This window comes from Pinus tabuliformis, chromosome 4_1 (genome assembly GCF_031772625.1).
Source record: "Pinus tabuliformis cultivar Carrire ecotype Pingquan chromosome 4_1, CPIR1, whole genome shotgun sequence".
NCBI classification, from domain to species: Eukaryota; Viridiplantae; Streptophyta; class Pinopsida; order Pinales; family Pinaceae; genus Pinus; species Pinus tabuliformis.
In genome coordinates this window covers 457,114,462-457,137,041 of record NC_142303.1, presented here as the reverse complement: position 1 = coordinate 457,137,041, position 22,580 = coordinate 457,114,462, and positions in this window count along the sequence as shown.

Here is a 22,580-nt window from a genome sequence, read left to right as displayed (position 1 = left end):
TAATTTTCCCCGTCAGACATTCCAAATCGGTCTCCAATATGGTACCCGTTAGAAAGAAAAACGAAGATATTAGAATCTGTATCGATTTTCGGAATCTTAACAAAACCTGTCAAAAAGACAATTTTCCTCTTCCACCTATGGAACAGATATTACAGGCAGTAGCAGGCTGTGAACTGATGTCTTTCTTGGACGGATTTTCAGGATATAATCAAGTGCTGGTGCATCCCAATGATCAGTTGAAAACCACATTCAGAACTAAATGGGGCACATATGCATATCAGAAGATGCCATTTGGTTTAATTAATGTCGGCGCTACATTTCAAAGAGCCATGGACATCGCATTTTAAGGTTTAGTCAATAAATCTGTAGTAATTTATTTGGATGATATAATAGTGTACTCCAAGAAGCGAAGTGACCATATCAAAGATTTAAAACAAATCTTTCAACGATGTTTAAGGTATGGGATTTCACTTAATCCAAAGAAATATTTTTTCACATTAAGTGAAGGAAAACTTCGTGGATTCATAGTGTCAAAATCTGGTATTCACATTGATCCTGACAGAATCAAAGAAATCTCTGAAATATCTCTACCTCATAATAAAAAAGCCATGCAATCTTTCCTTGGTCAAATCAATTTTGTAAAGAGATTTGTCCCAGATTTTTCACGAATTGTGTCTCCTTTGCAAACCATGATTAAAAAGAATTCAAATTTCAAATGGGGTCATGATGAACATGAAGCATTCAACCTAATAAAACAAGCTATTATTAATGCTCCATCTTTAGCAACCCCAATTTTTTCAGAATCTTTTGTTTTATACACGTTTGCCTCAGAGAAATCATATGCTATGATTCTAACTCAAGCAAATCAAGAAAAAGCGGAAGCTCCAATTGCGTTTTTAGATCAAATTTACAAGGTGCTGAACTCAATTATTCAGACGTGGAAAAACAGGCCTATGCTGTTTTCAAAGAAGTCAAATATTTCAGACCTTTCTTACTTAAAACCCATACTAAGATCATAGTGTCATTTCCAGCGGTAAGAAATCTTTTAGTACAGAAGGATATGGGCAAGAAAAGAGAAAATTGGATCACTGCTTTATAGGAATACGACCTTGAGATTAAACCAACAAACATTGTAAAAGGTCAAGGCTTCTGCAAAATGTTGGCTGGAGCATCGCAAATCTCTGAAATTGCATGCGAAGAGATACAAATGTATGAGGAACTCCACAATGGACCAGCAGGCGGACACTATGCTGGAGATCTACTGCACATAAAATTTTACGTGCAGGATATTACTGGCCTACGTTGTTCAAAGATTCACACAGTTACGTGAAGAAATGTCAAGTCTGCCAAACTACTGCTGGAAGACAAAAGAAGCCGTCCCTGCCACTACAACCGGTAAACATCGAGCAACCATTCAGTTAGTGGGGCTTGGACATAATAGGTGAGATCGTTCCTCACTCTTCTAAGCAGCATAGATACATCCTCACGGCAACCGATTATTTTACTAAATGGGTAGAAGCAGTTCCTCTCAAGACGGCTAATTCTGAAAATATTATCGAATTCATAGATCAATTTATAATCACTAGGTTTGGATTTCCAACGGCTTTAATGTTTGATAATGCATCATACTTTTCTGGAAATGCAATGACTGAGTTTGCACTTAAAATAGGGTTCAAACTAAAATATTCAGCCAATTACTATCCGCAAGGTAATGGGTTAGTTGAGTCAACAAATAAAAACCTAATCAGGATTATTAAAATAACAGTTGACCAGGACCAAAATAATTGGCATAAGCTTTGGTAAATGCTTTATGGGCAGATAGAATAACAAAAAAATATTCGATTGGCACTTCCCCCTTTAATTTAGTTTATGGGAAAGAAGTGGTTCTTCCAACTCACTTAGTCATTCCCTCTTTGTCTTTAATACAATACATTGATGAAGTACCTACTTACTCCATACAACTAAGACAAATGGAAATAATTAAATTAGAAGAGCAACGAGAACAAGCTAAGAAAACCCATGCTCATCATCAAGCGCTAATAAAATCCTCTTTTGATTCAAACATAATGACCAGAAAAAATTTTCAGATGGGAGATTTAGTTTTAAAATGGGCTAAATCTCATGAAGAAAAGGGCAAACATACAAAATTTCAAAAGATGTGGCTTGGTCCTTTTCAGATTGTTGAAGTCATAGGTCCATCAACATTTGTCTTACAGGATTTAGCAGGTAGAAGGGATTTTTTGCCTGTTAATGGACAAATCCTTAAAATATATTTTCCATAGAAGATGATTCTTCTATTTTGTAGAATAGTTTTGTTTTTTCTTTTCTTTTTCATAAATAAAACCAGTTGTAAATGGTTACTACTGGTATTCACGAAAAGACACCAATTATCTTTCAGATTTTGAGCTTTTCACTTGTATGGATAGAAAATTTTTGAAAATCTGATCTTTATTATTGACAGATACAATTAAAAAACTTTAGCCTAGATATGATACTAGTTTCAACTTCAAAAAATTTGATGAAAGCAACCTTTAGCAAAGAAATTGTTTTATATCAGCACAATGAAAGGTATCAATAACAAAATAAAGATTCTCTGTAAAACTGCTGTTTTCAAACTCTATTATTGTCGTCCGGAGCTTTCTTAAGGAAAACAATGATTTCCTCCCTCTTAAAGAAAATCGCAGCATTCAAAGGGGCAATCCAAGAAACACTATATCTCAAAGAATAAGAGGTCTCATCACGAGCCGGCTTATGATGATCACAGATATTATAACTTTGCTGACTTTGCCAAACACTATCCATCAAAATAGGGCAATGACTAAAGATTGTTCAAATCAAAAGACAAGGGGTCTCATCACGAGCCAGCTTGTTCAGCAAAAGTGTAAATCAAGTGAATGACTATGTCATAATTTGGCTACCAAACCAAGACGTTGTTCTTTAAGAATAAAAAAAGGAAAAAGTGCCAATATGGATTTTTCTTTGAAGGTTGTAGATAACCTTAAGCAGGATAAAGGATCATTGTTGGGTAACAGGTAACCCTGTCGAGGCTATGGACGCCTGCTGGCAGCAGAGGCTCTACCTACGACAAACGAACATATTTTAAAGCTAGCACAAAGAGAAGACTTTATTTTATCTTTACAAGATCAAGTAATGGCTGATATAAATACAAGGACAAGCCTGAGGAAGCAAACAATTATAATAGAAAGAGGTTGAAACAAAATATCATTGATAGAATAAGGCATAATGTACTCTATCTGTCCATAACAATGTTTAGATTTATGAAAAAAAATTTGTTTTGGAAGTTTAAAAAATTCAATAGAAAAGCAGAGATAACTGGTTCTTCCAAGTGAATCGTCATTGTTGTGACCACCAACAACCCCCCTCCTTCTTTAGTATTAGCAATAACACTAAAGAAGTGGGGACCCTTAGTAAAAAATTCAAATTTTTTTTTTTAAAAATCTTTGTATTATACTCCTTAAAAATACATCGCACGGAGAAGAGTGAAACATTTCTTTATGAGCACAATAAAAAACTGCGAAGAAGCAACGCGAAATTCATCGCATCACATACATTAAGAAGCGCCCATAAATGAAAGAAATCTCCAATGGCCGATATGCGACATCGCATATCGCAACATCGCATAAACAACACACAATAACTTAACAATTTGCGATAAATGCGATCTGCGATCTTGCGATAAATGCGATCTGCGATCTTGCGATAAATGCGATCTGCGATCTCACGATGCTGCGATCTTGCGATAAGCGCGATGCTTCGATGTGAGTCGCAGAAGTTACCCATTGCAAATTTTCCTCGGCTTAGCATTCAAGAAAAGTTGTCCCTAAACGAAAAATTGGGCGCGCGCCTTAAAGGAAATTAATGAATGTACGCCAGAGTATTCATGAAGGATAGTTTTGTGTTTTTCGAAGAGTCAGTTCACTATGGGTGTCATGATTTTATACATTCGTAGAGCTTAGAGCTTTCGTGTCAAAATTTATTATCATTACTCTTTTCCTTTGCGTGAACTGCAGAAATGAAAAACAAGAGGCAACATGAAGCAATGTGCAGGAAACCTCTAAGGAAAAAGGGAAAGCGTCAATGCTCGGAGAACAGAGAAGAGATGTCCTCATAAACGGACATCGCATGCAACAAAAACGCAGATTTCAGAGTGTTACTGAACAGATGCTGATATTAATAGGCGATTCAACACTCAAGGTCAAAAGCTCATAAAAGCAGCATGTTTACAAAATTTTGAATCTTATGCCCGGATCAAAGAACGGAGGCAGTTTCCGATGCGCGATTAGCGCCTAATCCCGCATCGCTAAGAAAATTGTTCAGAAAGCAAAGTCCCTAATTTGCTTAGTCATCCACGAGTCCGGAAACTGAGATAGCAAAAACAGAAGCAATTTGAGAGAAATTTGGGTTGTTACCAAGTATATACGCAGTAAATTCACCCAGCCAAAGGATGATTCCCAAAAACATCTTCTAGTTTACTAAAAAGTGGTGCCAGCGCTTGCCATTTCTATTTGCGTAGCTCAAGCAAAAGCAGAAAACAACTAGCCGACTCTTCCCAGGCGAATGTTGAATGCTCGCAACATTAAGGAGCAAATACAGAAATAGTTACGAATTAGATCCAATTTTTAGAAATAAGTTTGTTTAGATACAGGGTGGTCACTTAAACTGTATCCTAAATTTATGTAATTAAGTTATTTAGTTAGCAGTATTTAAACCCTTCTCATGCATTTAGAGAAGGGTCCAGAAATTTGTCAAAAACTTGTCCTCAGAACATGCACTTTTGCACCCTCAGAGGAGGTTTTGATGAATGAATGGATGAAGGTTTATTGATGTTTGCATTTGATATCTGCTACTGATGTTGCACTTATGTACTCTTGGTAGATATTAGAACAAGGAGAGATAAATCATTGTTGCTTGAAGCTTATGAGTAGGACCAGTCATAAATGGTAGTTTTATCTCTTGACCATTTCTGCTTATATTCTTAAAGTGATATACAGTTTTTTGTTGTTTATATGTTTATTGCATGAATGTTTGAGTTACCATTTGGCACTTTTGTACGGTGGAGACATTTATTTATGTTTGATATATGAATAACTTATTATACGATATGCTGTTCACAACTGTTTTGCCTAACTTTTTATGCAAAGTGGTTCTTCTTAATTGATTTCCATTCTTATGATAGCTGAATGATCTTTATTACCAGTTATTATTTGAAATCTCTTTAGATCGCATAATAGAAGAAATACATCCCGGGTTAGCATAGATTAGATGTGGTGTTTTCATTAGATTACAATAGCATAGAATTAGATTAAAGTAGCTTAGATTAGAACTCTTAGATCAGCATCATACAACTCTGCACACACACACACCCTTAGATTGGGAAACTGGTCCCATTATCCCCAGTCGGACCCGCTATACCAAACGGATAAGGAGCTGCCAACCAAGGTCCAGACCGGGCGGGTATCCTCCTTGTTGTCGACCCGATTTTCGGGGCTTCAACATAATCTTAGATTGTCGTCATCTAGTTCCCTTTTCTTTTACCAATTTATTTTCGCATGAATGGTTACCACATAGCTAGATAGGACACTATTATCATAATGTGTTTTTATTCATACTATCAATTCTAAATTATTTGATTTCTTTATAAATAATAAAGTATTGTTTATCTATTTTTGGATAGTTCAATTCATCTTCTTGTAGACTAGTGCTCATAAATGAAATTAGGCACTCCTTCCCTTGAACATATTTCTAGTTAATCATGACTATAGGGGAATGATTAGAGGAAGAAGTATACAATGAGAAGTCCTTATCAAAGTCTAGGCTATGCAAGGCAAGTTCTATAACTATGGAATCCTTAACTTTGTCAAAATCATCCTCTTTAACATAGGTCCATTAGAACTATAAATCATTTTTATCATTTATTGATGAACCCTTGTACAAAAATTAATATTTTTAGTGAAAATTTGCATACTCTTCTTGTTGTTAGGCATTCAGATATCCATAATGTATTTGATTCCTTTTGAATCTATTGAATTTCCATCCTTCGAGACAACATGTTTGATATATTTACTCGTTGAAACAACATAAATTTGTTTCTTAGGGTTCATAGATATACCATATTTTCAAAATAGTTTGAAAATCTGCTTCAGATGATGTCTATTATTTGACCTATTCTTGGAATAAAATGTGATGTCATCCAAGTATACCATGACATTCTCATGATTTTTCTTTGAACATAATGTCCATAACACATTTCTATATTTCACTTTCATTTATTAGTATAAAAGGAATTTTATGTTATGTTTATGTCCCTCACTTGATATGGAACATAGTTTTTAATTTATATAGCTATTAAAACCTCGTTGTATATGGAGAACCCATCCAATAATGAAAATGCATCATAACTAGAGACAAGTTGAAATATTTTGATATGTCATATCCATTAAAAGGACCTTGATGCGCATTGCCGAAGCACCAATTTTTTCCCTGGGAAATAAAGATTAGTAGGTTCATTAGTCATTGATAAGGAGTATTGCATCAATTTTTGTTATACATTAACAAGGAGTAAAACATCACTTTTTGCTTTACATTAAAAGAGAGTAATAATCACTTTTTTCCATTCAATCCCAAAATCTTATAAGTAATTTCAATCTCAAAATCTTATAAAAATATCAATATTTTCTTATTAATTTTCCTAATGATAAATTCACTAACGAAAAACTCAAAAATTAATGAGAAACTAAAAAATAAATAAATTCAATGATAAAAAAATCAACTACTTCAAATTAATTACTAATTTATTAATGTAATTTAAATTAATAATTAATTATAATTTAGATTAATTTGTCAATCAGCTACTTCAAATTAATTACTAATTTATGAATGTAATTTAAATTAATAATTTAGATTAATTTGTCATTAACCATTTTTTTAGGTAACGTATCCTCCTCATCCTTTTCCGAGATAAATGTAAAATAAATGTTTATACGAAAGGTGAAAAGATAAACAGAAATTTGAATTGATTTTATAATTCGAATTCGTTTCTTCAATAACCATTGTTTAGTGAGATGGTTATCCTCCTCGTCCTTCTCCTTTTAAGAAATGTACAAATATTTTTTTTATACAAAATGTGAAAAGATGAATAGAAATTTGAATGGAAACCAACGATACAGGGGACATGGAAAGGACTCCAAACCCTCGTGATAAAATCAGACACCAAACACTCATGATAAAATCATGTTGGTGGGAAAGACCATTGTTTTAACCATTATAATTTTTTTTCCAGAAAGAAAAGCAAAATATATTATATTGAGGCAATATATACATCATATTCTGATGGATTTCATGAAAGAAGACCACATCAGAGAGTCTATATAAGAAGACAAGTAGCTGAGAATTCTATCACAAGAAAAACATGAAGCATCACATAGGAACACAATAAAAACTGGAATCACCAGTATCGCCAACATTGTCACAATGCATTACAGGTATAGGCACAAGACAAAAAGAAACCCACAACGTCCAGATGAAAGCCCCCAGAAACAGGCAGTCAATCGAGGGCACAAAACCGAGATTTAAGCGCCAGACATACTGCACCCATCAACCTATCATCGGATAGAAGGATAGAGTGCTGAGACTGAAAACAGAACATATTTGAAAGAAATATTTGAGGAAGAAATATTTAATGTTTATAGATTTTTAAGGAAGAAAATATTCATATTTTAGATTATATTTTGGAAAAATAAAATTAGAAATTGTACTAGATGTTGCAAATGAAACGTTGTAAGGCATAAATTTAAGAAGAATCATGACATATAGAAAAACACTTAATATAAAAATTAGTAAATAAAATGCCATTCAAAGCTATAAGATACAAATAAATCACTTACATTATGTCAAATTTACAGATTTTATAACCTTTCCAACATAGATTTCCTCTCAATCTTCAAAGATGCTCTTTCAAGTTCCAATAGCAAATATTTGATAAAAAATATGCTCTTTTTCAATATTGAATTCTCTCACTTGATAAAAAGCTTACAATGTTTTACCACTTTCTATTAAGTTGATTCGAATAGCCTTTGATTGTTCTTTCTTAACTTCTTTTGGGAATTGGACTTCCTTGTGACATGGGAGGTTTATATTCAAAGTTTCTTTCCAAAATGACAAATTCAAAATTTACCATTTTATGAACTAGTTTAAAGTAGAGCTAATAAATAGATATATCAATAAATCTAGTCACTCGCGTAACAACTTTACATTCTTTGATAGGAAAGAAGCAGGTCTTTTATTGAACATTGATTTAATAATTCTTTTAGCTTACATAACAACTTTAATTCATTATTCAAAGGTACCATGGTGATCTCTCACGGTAGTGGCCAAGAGCCTTATATGTGTTTTTCGTTTCTTTGTTTTGTTCCTAACATGAATTTTAAATCCATTTTGTATCCCATGTAATGAGCATGGCTAGAACCACATAAATATATGACTCTTTTGGACTAAACAACACAATTCTAGACCAACCTTCTATACCTAGTGTTCGCTCAAGCGGGCTAGAGCTCGTCACTGTTTCGAAATATGACATGATTTATACATATATATTTCTATAATATAATGTTGTGAATATATATATATATATATATATATATATATATATATATATATATATATATATATATATATATATATATATATATATATATATATATATATATATATATATATATATATCTATATATATATATATATATATATATATATATATATAATAAAGCAATTAAAAAATAAAATAATCTAATGGTTAGAACATTTTATTGGCGTGAGCCCTCCCAAGAGCTTACTTGGAAAACCCTTAAAAATCTAAAGTAAATGTGATGGCAAGGTTCCATGTTCAAATTCCCAGTTTCTTACCCATGGTCGTGTGTTGGGTGGTAGCACAATTCACCTACAGGTATGGTGGTAGAGATAAAAATAGACATGATATCACATGAGTATAAGGCTACCCTAGTTATTGATTCCTATAGGCACTAAAAGCAAAAAAAAATGAAATAAATGTGTAATCACTTCCTTTATTAACACATACACACACACAAGCTCATATCTAACAAGCATAAATCCATATTAGGTTGCATCTATTAAGCACCAAGAGGGATCAGATCTTTGGAGATGAAATTTTGAAGTTTTGTGCTATCGAAGAGGTTTGCAACTCAAAATATTTGATCCATTTGGACTCTTCATAGATATGTGTTTCATATGGATCTATGTTGATAACATTATCCTTTTTTTTTTAACCAAATTTATTTCATTCCAATAGAAAGATTAAATTGTTGATCACATTTTACCAATAACCTATCGACCTCACTCTTACCATCTTTGTTTGCCAGTAGGTAATTACCAAAAAAGATATCACACTAGCAGGAGTGCTTTTCCATCCAAAAACAAAACGAGACATAAGCCCAATACACTAGAAAAGTCAAAATGAAATCAAGAGGCATTATGCATTAGTTGTCACCAAAGTTTTACTGTCCAGTCCTAAACCAGGTGATGGCGGACGTTGAAAGTCTAAATGAACATGCTTTTCCATATGGGCTAATCTACCTTCCAAATGGTCCAAAGTTTCCTGAAGATGCCATCGCCCCCCTTTGTAGACTTACTAGTTTATCCTACATGTGCTATTAGATTCGAACTTATGATTTTTTTATAAAGAAACACATACTCTTAATTATTAAGCCTACTAAAATTTTATATATAAATCTAATCCAAATTATTTTGAAATTTTTGCAATACAACTATCTATACAAGAAGAATACAATTCACACAACAAAACTTAAAATACTACACCCATATTAAGAATCAAAACTTTCTTAAGCTACACCTATAAATTATTCATAAAACATCGTGGCATTAGACAGTGAAAGACATGGAAAAAGAGAGAAATGAAGGGTAGGAAAGAGTTATTCCGAAGAGAGAATCACCGATAAAATAGAGGTGAAGAAAATCGGGACTTCAAAAAAAAACAAAAAAGGACAAGTAGAGCCATGATAGTATAATATAACCATAATGAAACAATATAGACTATGGAATATTTCTGAACGTATATACATGATGATCAATAACATATATGATTGGGTGTAATTTAAACTTCGTCAGGATCTTCAGCACTGAGGTCTGAATAATTGTCGTATAGTTCAACTCCTTGAAGAGGAGACTACAAACGTGCGGAAAGGAGAATGTAGAGAATCCATTGAAGCCATGAAAATGAGAGACTTCTAGCTAGTTAATTCATCATCAACGTAAAATCGCATGAACCAGAGAAGCCACAATTTGAAATGAATGCTTATCATGAGTTTAAATTAGAACCAAAACCATATGAGTTGGAATTTGAAATGAATGTGTTATAACCAAAAACATATGACCCGCAATTTGAAATGGATTTGTATCATGAGTTTTGGTTAGAATGAGTGATTTTACAATGATATGCATATATATTGGACACCAATCTAACTAAAATCATATAAATTTGCTTGTTTATTTGTTAGTTGAAACAAATCAGCTATGATTTTCTCCACGGTTGAGAAATACATGAGTATTAATATGCATATACAAAAAGTGTTGAATATACAAATGATTTGCACCCAAAGTAGCAGCATTTGAGGGTCCTTTTGTCCATCTCCATAATATAAGAAGTGATGAAAACTCACAAAAATTCACTTCTGACCCTGATTGAGAAATTTGTATAAAGTTTTTAAGTTCAAGAATAAGTAAAGACAGAGAATACCTTAGATCGGTTAAAAATGATCAAAAAGGAGTCAAGGCACTCTACTTATAGAAGTAGAAGAAGCATACAATACATTAATGTGATTGATCTGATGACCATGATAGGATGAAAAGTCCAATCCAACTAATTAACTGCACAACACACCTCACATTTATTAGGAATCTTTCCACATACTGAAAATGGGGGCATGGAAAACTGCAAAATTGTCAAAAGATCAATTGGTACAACATTGGTTATATTATTGCATTTAATTTGGGAAAATTTTATGGTTCTCACTAAACAATCCTAGATATATATATCTTTGTTTCCAGCAACTCTTCCAATTCTAGCCTGCCACCTGTTGAGCGATAAAAGGTGTCTTTTTAACCCCTAATTATCTTCACATTAATTGTCAACCCAGGAACGATTTTCTATTTCAAGAGTATACTCAGTCTGAGGCAGCTATTTACTCAAGAGTAATGTTTTGCAGTATAGTGCTTAAAATCCAAAATTAAATGAATGTTAAAACAAAATATAATCGGAACAGCAAGAAACTGAAATGTTTTGAACTAAATCATTCACTCAAACAACCATCACTCGAGGACTTAGTAATGATAACTCTCTCCCCTGTAAATTGATGCAAATGGAAATCAATCATAGGCAAGATCCACACTCTGAGAACTTAGGCAGCGATAGCTAATGTCCTTTACAGTTGTTGATCTTACACTCCACACTAAACCAAATAATAACAAGTCGATTGGAAATGCTTACTAAAAGACACTTGCTACAATATCAATTAAAAGATGAAATCAAATCCTTACAGAAAAGAACAACAATTAAGTCTATTGGGAAACTGAACAACAAAGCTAATTAAATGGAAATACACAACAACTGCAAATGTAACTGAATCAACAATCTTAATCTACCAGCATGAACGTTAATCGCAGATATTGAAGCAACAACAGTCGCAGTTATAATTGAATAGTAACTTAATTGAACAAAATTGCAATTATAAATGAGTAGCAACTAAATGAACCACAGTCTTAATTAGACAGCACAGTATTACATCAAAATTAATAGCAGGACATTTCAAGTTATAATTAATAATTTCGTCACTAACGTAATCCAATTATGATTTCAATATAACATAGCAATTCTGTGAAATGTTCATAAACAAAATACTACTGAATAAAACAAATTAAAGAAATGAAAAGGAAATCAAACCATCACATGGCATAAATCATAAAGATATAATACAAAGCACTAGCATAATTCATTATAGGCTGGGCCCTTAGCCGCCAGCGGATGCTGCTGGGCTACTTCAGATAAGGTGAATGAAAAGCAACCCTTTTATTTATTCATCAGCAAACTGTGAAATCATTACAACAGCAAAAGCTTTGAGAATTACAATGGTAACGCAACAATCCCTCTTTCCTCCTATCCTATCTTACCCCATCATGAATCATGAATCCTGAATTCTAATTCAGAATCCCTAATTATGAATCTTCAATCTCCATCTCTGATATCTGTTTTCATTTAAATAGAGAGAGAGAGCAGAGAGAAGTTACAACAGATATGATTACAATATGATTTCTATTACAAAATTGGATTGTTCTCAACAAACTGATAAGTAAGATCATATATGAAATATCCTTCCATCAATCATTCAACAGGAACAGGTCGAATTTGGCATTGCAGCTGACATAATTTGGAAAACGGCCACACAACGAATCTAAGAAAAACGTCTTTAGAGAGCCTTCCATTTCTCGTAGTACAGGCTGAATTTGAGAAAACTGCTCATTCCAAAACTAATTTGGTTCATTCTGGACAAAATCCATGTTTCATATTTTCCAGATTCCTCTCCATTTTCCCAAAACATTCAATACAAAATCGTCACTTCTTATTCCAACGAATTTCTGAGTTGGCACATTTAATGATCAAATCTTCAATCTGGAAAATATCTTAGAGGCTAAAAATGATGAGTAGTTTTACAACCAATTTATTAATAAACCATCATTGATAAAAGCATGCATAATCATCAATTTATTAAAAATAAAGGAGAATAAATAATATTTTTCCATAAGAGCATAAATCATTATGAGATGGAATAATATGATAAACCATGATAAATGACATGATAAAGAAGAGTAGAAATTGGTAAAATAGGCGTTCAAAAGTGATAATAATAATGACATATTAATAGGCCAACACACCCCCACACTTAATATATTGCATGTCCTCATGCAACAAAAAACTAAATATATTACATGTCCTCATGCAACCCAAAGACAAAACCCATGTGTTAACCAAGCAATAAAAAATTTGTTCATCCCAGCTCATGAAATGGATAGAACAAATGAATTCTTCCTTAATTAATGAATATTCAATTTTAGCAATCTTGATGAAGGAATAACAATTTTTACATTGACGTTCAAGTTATGTGTATATGAAGTTGCAGCAAAATATGATATAAGTAATAGCAAACTTCATTAACCATTTTCTCAAAAACTACAAACCAGATTTTAACGAAATTTTGCAAGTAGATTTCTATTATGTTAATGCTTCTATGATCCAAAAATCAGATTGTGGATTATGAGATATAAGAAAAATCGTTGTAGGTGAGAGTGCATGATTTCCGAAATTTTACGAACTAATTTAAATTGAAATTATCTGGGTTTGTGTTTTTTAATAATATGTCTGTGTTTTCCAGAGATCAGAAGAATTGAGTTCATAGTTTTAAAAATATGTGGAAAACAATTTCTACACTGTGTAAAAATGAAATTGTATGACTTAAATGAGAAAGAAAGTAGAAAACATCCATCATGCATAGCAATTCCTCCCCCACTCTAAAGAATTAGCATGCCCTCATGCGATGCTAAAAAACAAATTGAGGTGGTCGCTACCATCGATGGAATGCTATGCTTGGTGTAAAACAACATGGAATAAGGGAGGTGTTGAGAATGAATAAGAATAGAAATGGATGATAAAGAATATGAATGGCATGGTCATAAAAAAGAAATGAATGAAAGCAACACTCCCCCGAACTGAAAGATGATATGCCGCTGAAAAATTGGAAGTGGTAAAGATGTGGAATAAATGATGATAAATAATGCTCAATGGATTTTCATGAAATTCTCCTAAATTCGTAATAAATCAGAAAATTATGCTATTTTTCCTCCAAAAAGAAAAATGTGAAATGACATATATGTACTGACATTTGCTGAAGTTGATGTAGGGAGAGTTGGTGTTGAAAGTGATGCAAAAGGTGGAATTCAGACAAGCACATCATGTCTAAAGAATTGTTCACATTCACGAGTTGCTCAAGCCTCTTCTGTTAGTGCCAATAAGGTGGTCATGCTGTGAATAGAGTTCCCCTCCCATACTTGTTGTTCTCCTGTAAACAAATCACTATTTTGCATACAATGTTCTTAAATCCACAGTGTTAGTTTTGAATAGAAATAGATAAGATACATGGAAAAATTTCAATCAAAAAAACTTTTCTATACAGGCAATACTAATATTTTGTCAAATAAACAAGTTATGGTAGAGTGTAGTGATCAGATCGCATGCTATCTCATAATGCATACATTCCCTCCTCCAATTGGAAAATGGATTCCATGACCATAAAGCCTATGAAATGTGTTATGCTGACAAAAACCCAAGGGAATAAACAATACAGCAGTAAATGAAGCAGAGTACACATATCAATGATAGGATGGCGAGAGTTATGGTTATAATGAGAGCAGAGTGTGTAAAGATAGTTATGAATAAGAGATAGGATGCTTTGGCTTGATGATAAGTTATGTGAAAAAATAAAAAGGACAACAATATGCCAAAAAGATTCTTTGTTGATGGTATTCTAGCTGAAAATGATGCGATTGATCTGAAAACAATTTCTCATGCGTAAAGGTTCAAAATAGGGAAAATTAAGGAAATAACCTCTCTGATAAAAATAGAGAATAAGAAAAGGGTATTATAGTAATAATTGACGATAAGATATAACGTCAATACCATATGCAGAGCCTCTACTACCAACAGGCATCCATAGCCTCAGTAGGTTTGCTTTTTAACCCATATGAGCCAGGATCGTCAATTTATAAATGGAGAGTTCCAGTGCTGTTCTACAGAAGAGATCAATGTACTGGCATGATAACCAGATAACCACACTTCCATTCACTGGGATGTAGCAAAAGTGATCACGCCAGCTCATGATGAGACCTCTTGTTCCAAGGATAGTTTGGCTATCCAATTGATCACAACCCTGGTGTGGTGGCCATAATGGGAATGTCACTTTTGTTACAGCCTTAAGAACATGGTAGGCTAGCTCATAATGAGACCCCCTATCCTCCATCTGTGAACAAAATTTTGTTGTTATTATACATTTTTATGATAAAAAGAGGGAGGCTCAGTACTCCTTAAGAGCAGGGATGATGGAAGAAGTTGAACATGTCAATAGAAAAAAATTTACTCATAATCTCATTTAGTACAGACAGATAAGATTATAACTAGGAAGGGTGGAACCAGCATGGTATTAAGATGATCAATTAGTATCATGTACAATAGAAAACAATGCAATAAAGTAGTATATAAATAATTGTCCATTTTGAAAATAATCTATCATCAAGGAGCTGTCCAGTTAAAGATCATAACATGAATAATATTAACTTGCTTCAATAGAATCCATAATTCTTGTCCTCATAAAAGTAGTGTACTTCATTCCATGAAAGGGAATCAGTAAAATGTAGTTGAGATGAACTAGGAATAATCTCACAAGAGGAAGGAAGGGTTGTTCTCGAAAATACTCCCAAAGTATTGTTCTTTTGAAGGAACAACAAAAACACTCGAAAAAGTGTTGTTTTGTGTAGGGAACAAGAAAGGAAATGCACACTAAAAAGAAAAAATACACACAAAAAGGTGTTGTTCCCTCTAGGGAACAACAAAAAAAATGCATGTGAAAAAAAGTGTTGTTCCTTAAGAGGAACAACAAAAAATGCGAAAATGTTGTTCTTTCGAAAAGGAACAACAAAAATGCGAAAATGTTGTTCCTTGGGAAAGGAACAACAAAAATGCAGAAATGCAGAAGTGTTATTCCTTCAAAAAGGAACCGTAAAAATGTGAAAGTGCAGAAGTGTTGTTCCTTCGGAAAGGAACAACAAAAATGTGAAAGTGGAGAAGTGTTGTTCCTTCGGAAAGGAACAACAAAAGTGTAGAAGTGTAGAAGTGCTATTCCTTCAGAAAGGAACAACAAAAATGTGAAAGTGTAGAAGTGTTGTTCTTTCGGAAAGGAATAACAAAAATGCATAAGTGCAGAAGTGTTGTTCCTTCGGAAAGGAACAACAAAAATGTAAAAGTGCAGAAGATCTGTTCCTTTGGAAAGGAACAACAAAAATTCCGAAGTATAGAAGTGTTGTTCCTTCGGAAAGGAACGACAAAAATGCAAAAGTGTTGTTCCTTCGGAAAGAAACAGCAAAAATGTGAAAGTGCAGAAGTGTTGTTCCTTCATAAAGGAACAACAAAAATGCAGAAATGTTGTTCCTTCGAAAAGGAACAACAAAAATGTGAAAGTACTATTCCTTCAGAAAGGAACAACAAAAATGCACAATCATAAAATGCAAACATGCAAAAAATGAATTAGTTGTTCACTACATTGATGCTGAGGATGGGCCACAATTTGAAGGAAGCAACACCTAAAACACAAAATATAAGAGAAATCAGAAAAGAAACAACATTTTATTTAAAAACAATATGTAAATAAATAAATTAAGTTACAACAGCTATGATGTTAAAAGAAATTATCTTTTTGAAAAATGTGTTGGCAGCAGTGATAAGACATGAATCTTCAAATGGAAATCAATTTTTTATTTCTTCTATTATGAATCCATTAGGTAATGGTTGGATGAAATTCCCCTGTTTCATTAAAATTTCTTTCAAGAATCACTCGTCCATAAATTGATTTTCTTTTTCTCCTAGGACCTGCAAAAAAACGAGTGTCTACCTGCAATAAAACATTAAATCATGGAGAAAGAGAGGTGATCGGGCTCCCCTAATCCAAGAATTATGCAAAAGAACAAAAAGTAGTTACTCTTTATAACAAATCCACTGAGAAAATAACAAAATAAAATTTATTTGTCACCTACGGGAGAGCAGTGGTCAACCATACTAACTAGCAGTGTTTTAACCACAACTTCTTTATTTTTCGTCCAAATTGAGTGATTCCAAAGCCATATGAGAGGTAATTCAAAGATATATCTCTAATAGAAATAGGTTTTAAAAATTCAATGATATGGTATGTCAATTTTACTTAGAACAACCTGCATAACAGAGCCATTTTCGATTACCCCACTTAGAACAACAATGGATATTTTAAGCATAGATTTTTTGTTTGATGTCGGATTTGAATGATTCCAATTGGAAATGAAAGTATATTAATTTATTTATCTCCAATAGTAATAGGTTTTCAAGACAAGAAGAATTGATAGGTCAAATACTCTAAGGAACAGCCGGAAAGACAGAGTTTTAAGAGTGCTGATTTACGATAGACAGTCAGTATTTTGTTCATAACTTTCCCATACGATATCAAAAATGAGTGATTCCAATTGACTTGTAAACTAGATTCGTAAGAGAATTTACCATAAAAGCAGGTTTTACAAATATGGCCATTTAGGCCTCCAAAAACAGACTGTCCCAACTCTGTTCCTGAGTTACCCGCTAGACACTCTGTCAATGTCTTGGTTCTAACTTTTTCGTTTCAAATCCAAATTAAGTGATTCAAATTTGGTTGGAAAATAGAAATCAAGGGCTACTAAGGATAGAAATAAGTTTTAAAAATATGCTCTTTTGGTCCCTCAAAACATGACTGTCCCAACTGTGTTTTCAGAAATTTCATCAAGCCCATAAGCCAAAAAAATATGATATTCAAGCATTTTTTCAAAGTGATGATAAAAGTGAATATGGGTGTTTGTAGAACTATTATTTCCATTATAATTCATCTATATATACAAATGAATTAAAAAAATTATCACCGATGTTGATTGCCACAACGTGTTGCAACAAAAACAACTATTTTTATATCAAACAAAATTTATTTATTTTATTTCCTTATTTATTTTATTTTTTACAGTAACCTATTTTGATTTGAAAAATGAATATGATTACGTATAGGAGTACTTCCAATGGAACCATTTTCGAAATACAGCTTCAAATATGTACATACCCAAATTTGAAAAATGCATATTAATGAATATTAGGGTATGAGAAGCCAACTTCCCTTGAAAAGATGGTGTCAAAAATTGTTGAGGTATGGAGTGATGCTGCAAACAAATGATGGAGTGAAACCAATCTTCAATATATCCTTTACTTTCTTGATTTTCCATAGCCATCATATCATGAAGTTCTTGAGCTTTTAAAATGGCTTGTTGATGCAAACTAAAAGAAACCTCATTTTTTTCCATAACTTCTACAATTTTTGAATTTGAAACATTCTGAATCTCATTGTAAGTTTTCTCTAATGGTGCATGTGAGATAGAATGGGTGGGAAGGGTCGATAAATTTTGCAGTTCAACACTATAAGCATGTTGTACTAGTTTATTGTGGTGAAGGTGTGGAATTAGTTGAGCAGGAAATTTTGCATGGAATGGGGCATTATGATGATGTGGTTGGTTGGGTTAAGTGGATGATTTTGATAGGTAAGCAAAATGCTGTGGAAGAGTTGGTGAAGAATATGGAGAATATGTTTGTGCTACAAGATGAAGGAGAGTAGTCATGCAATCGTAAGGTGAACTGATCTGAATTGGATCCATAAACGACTGTCAAAGAACCGTGACTAAATCAAGTTGAAAAAATATCAAATGAAATCCAAAACAGCAATCGAAAACACCCTGAACCAATGGCCATGGCAGCCGGCGCGGAACGACAAGGACCTCGGTCAACGCACGCTGACCGAGGCCCATGGAGACTACGCAGGAGGTCGATGTAGCCCCTAGGAGCCCCGGAATGGGAAAAAGAGCTGATTTTCGATGCGCATCGCTGGGCGAACAGGGCTGAAATGGTAGAGCCTTAAGCACTCGGTCACATTGGGAGCCAGAGGACCGCGAGTGGAGAAACGAAAAGCACCATCGTATGGAGGTGGGACCCATGACCTGGAAACCGATAGTTTGATCGGGGCGCCCTTGAATAGTAAGAGGTTTTGGAGAAAGCGGAGTGATCACACTCAGCAATCGACATGTGGCAGTGGGGGTAAGAGAAAAACTATCGTGATCGTGTGTTATCAGTCGAGCAAGTCAACTGCTCGACATGCGTATGACGTTGGATCTAGAGGAGCCCAGATCGGACGGCTGAGATTGCGCCCAATAGACAAAAGTGGAATCGATAGGGAATTAAGCCACGATTTAAGGGGATTTGGAATCCGTTGACCGCCACAATGGAGAAAGAAACAAACCGACGAGCATGCTGGCACTGTTCCAATGAGGACACATGGCTACTTCCTGAGCGTTCATGCCGACACTGAATAGGGAACTTCCAGCACGTAGGTGGTAGGCAAATCGATGCAGTTGGGAAAGGAACCAAACAGGCATGGAGGCCGAATGGCTAAAGCCATGAACAGAGACAGCCGAATAAGAGATCAAGAGAGAGAGCGAAGAGTCCAAGCGATCAAGAGAGAGAGCGAACAGTGAATCCCGAGAGGAGGACTGAACACAGAGAGCAGTAAAGCCAAGTAGATGAGACAAAGGGCCGAGCTAACCACAGGCAGCATCGAGCATCAGAGAGCTTTAAGAATCAAGCCTTCCCATAGAGGAATCTGTCTGGATTGAGCATTATAATTGGCTCTTTCCACTATAGAACAAGGGTCACAGAGCTGGTAGGAAGAATAAGAGTCTGTGAACTCCGAGTGGCTTGGGGAATCTAAGAACCACATAAATATATGACTCTTTTGGACTAAACAACACAATTCTAGACCAACCTTCTATACCTAGTGTTCGCTCAAGCGGGCTAGAGCTCGTCACTGTTTCGAAATATGACATGATTTATACATATATATTTCTATAATATAATGTTGTGAATATATATATATATATATATATATATATATATATATATATAATAAAGCAATTAAAAAATAAAATAATCTTATGGTTAGAACATTTTATTGGCGTGAGCCCTCCCAAGAGCTTACTTGGAAAACCCTTAAAAATCTAAAGTAAATGTGATGGCAAGGTTCCATGTTCAAATTCCCAGTTTCTTACCCATGGTCGTGTGTTGGGTGGTAGCACAATTCACCTACAGGTATGGTGGTAGAGATAAAAATAGACATGATATCACATGAGTATAAGGCTACCCTAGTTATTGATTCCTATAGGTACTAAAAGCAAGAAAAAATGAAATAAATGTGTAATCACTTCCTTTCTTAACACATACACACACACAAGCTCATATCTAACAAGCATAAATCCATATTAGGTTGCATCTATTAAGCACCAAGACGGATCAGATCTTTGGAGATGAAATTTTGAAGTTTTGTGCTATCGAAGAGGTTTGCAACTCAAAATATTTGATCCATTTGGACTCTTCATAGATATGTGTTTCATATGGATCTATGTTGATAACATTATCCTTTTTTTTTTAACCAAATTTATTTCATTCCAATAGAAAGATTAAATTGTTGATCACATTTTACCAATAACCTATCGACCTCACTCTTACCATCTTTGTTTGCCAGTAGGTAATTACCAAAAAAGATATCACACTAGCAGGTGCTTTTCCATCCAAAAACAAAACGAGACATAAGCCCAATACACTAGAAAAGTCAAAATGAAATCAAGAGGCATTATGCATTAGTTGTTACCAAAGTTTTACTGTCCAGTCCTAAACCAGGTGATGGCGGACGTCGAAAGTATAAATGAACATGATTTTCCATATGGGCTAATCTACCTTCCAAATGGTCTAAAGTTTCCTGAAGATGCCATCGCCCCCCTTTGTAGACTTACTAGTTTATCCTACATGTGCTATTAGATTTGAACTTATGATTTTTTTATAAAGAAACACATACTCTTAATTATTAAGCCTACTAAAATTTTATATATAAATCTAATCCAAATTATTTTGAAATTTTTGCAATACAACTATCTATACAAGAAGAATACAATTCACACAACAAAACTTAAAATACTACACCCATATTAAGAATCAAAACTTTCTTAAGCTACACCTATAAATTATTCATAAAACATCGTGGCATTAGACAGTGAAAGACATGGAAAAAGAGAGAAATGAAGGGTAGGAAAGAGTTATTCCGAAGAGAGAATCACCGATAAAATAGAGGTGAAGAAAATCGGGACTTCAAAAAAAAACAAAAAAGGACAAGTAGAGCCATGATAGTATAATATAACCATAATGAAACAATATAGACTATGGAATATTTCTGAACGTATATACATGATGATCAATATCATATATGATTGGGTGTAATTTAAACTTCGTAAGGATCTTCAGCACTGAGGTCTGAATAATTGTCGTATAGTTCAACTCCTTGAAGAGGAGACTACAGACGTGCGGAAAGGAGAATGTAGAGAATCCATTGAAGCCATGAAAATGAGAGACTTCTAGCTAGTTAATTCATCATCAACGTAAAATCGCATGAACCAGAGAAGCCACAATTTGAAATGAATGCTTATCATGAGTTTAAATTAGAACCAAAACCATATGAGTTGGAATTTGAAATGAATGTGTTATAACCAAAAACATATGACCCGCAATTTGAAATGGATTTGTATCATGAGTTTTGGTTAGAATGAGTGATTTTACAATGATATGCATATATATTGGACACCAATCTAACTAAAATCATATAAATTTTCTTGTTTATTTGTTAGTTGAAACAAATCAGCTATGATTTTCTCCACGGTTGAGAAATACATGAGTATTAATATGCATATACAAAAAGTGTTGAATATACAAATGATTTGCACCCAAAGTAGCAGCATTTGAGGGTCCTTTTGTCCATCTCCATAATATAAGAAGTGATGAAAACTCACAAAAATTCACTTCTGACCCTGATTGAGAAATTTGTATAAAGTTTTTAAGTTCAAGAATAAGTAAAGACAGAGAATACCTTAGACCGGTTAAAAATGATCAAAAAGGAGTCAAGGCACTCTACTTATAGAAGTAGAAGAAGCATACAATACATTAATGTGATTGATCTGATGACCATGATAGGATGAAAAGTCCAATCCAACTAATTAACTGCACAACACACCTCACGTTTATTAGGAATCTTTCCACATACTGAAAATGGGGGCATGGAAAACTGCAAAATTGTCAGAAGATCAATTGGTACAACATTGGTTATATTATTGCATTTAATTTGGGAAAATTTTATGGTTCTCACTAAACAATCCTAGATATATATATCTTTGTTTCCAGCAACTCTTCCAATTCTAGCCTGCCACCTGTTGAGCGATAAAAGGTGTCTTTTTAACCCCTAATTATCTTCACATTAATTGTCAACCCAGGAACGATTTTCTATTTCAAGAGTATACTCAGTCTGAGGCAGCTATTTACTCAAGAGTAATGTTTTGCAGTATAGTGCTTAAAATCCAAAATTAAATGAATGTTAAAACAAAATATAATCGGAACAGCAAGAAACTGAAATGTTTTGAACTAAATCATTCACTCAAACAACCATCACTCGAGGACTTAGTAATGATAACTCTCTCCCCTGTAAATTGATGCAAATGGAAATCAATCATAGGCAAGATCCACACTCTGAGAACTTAGGCAGCGATAGCCAATGTCCTTTACAGTTGTTGATCTTACA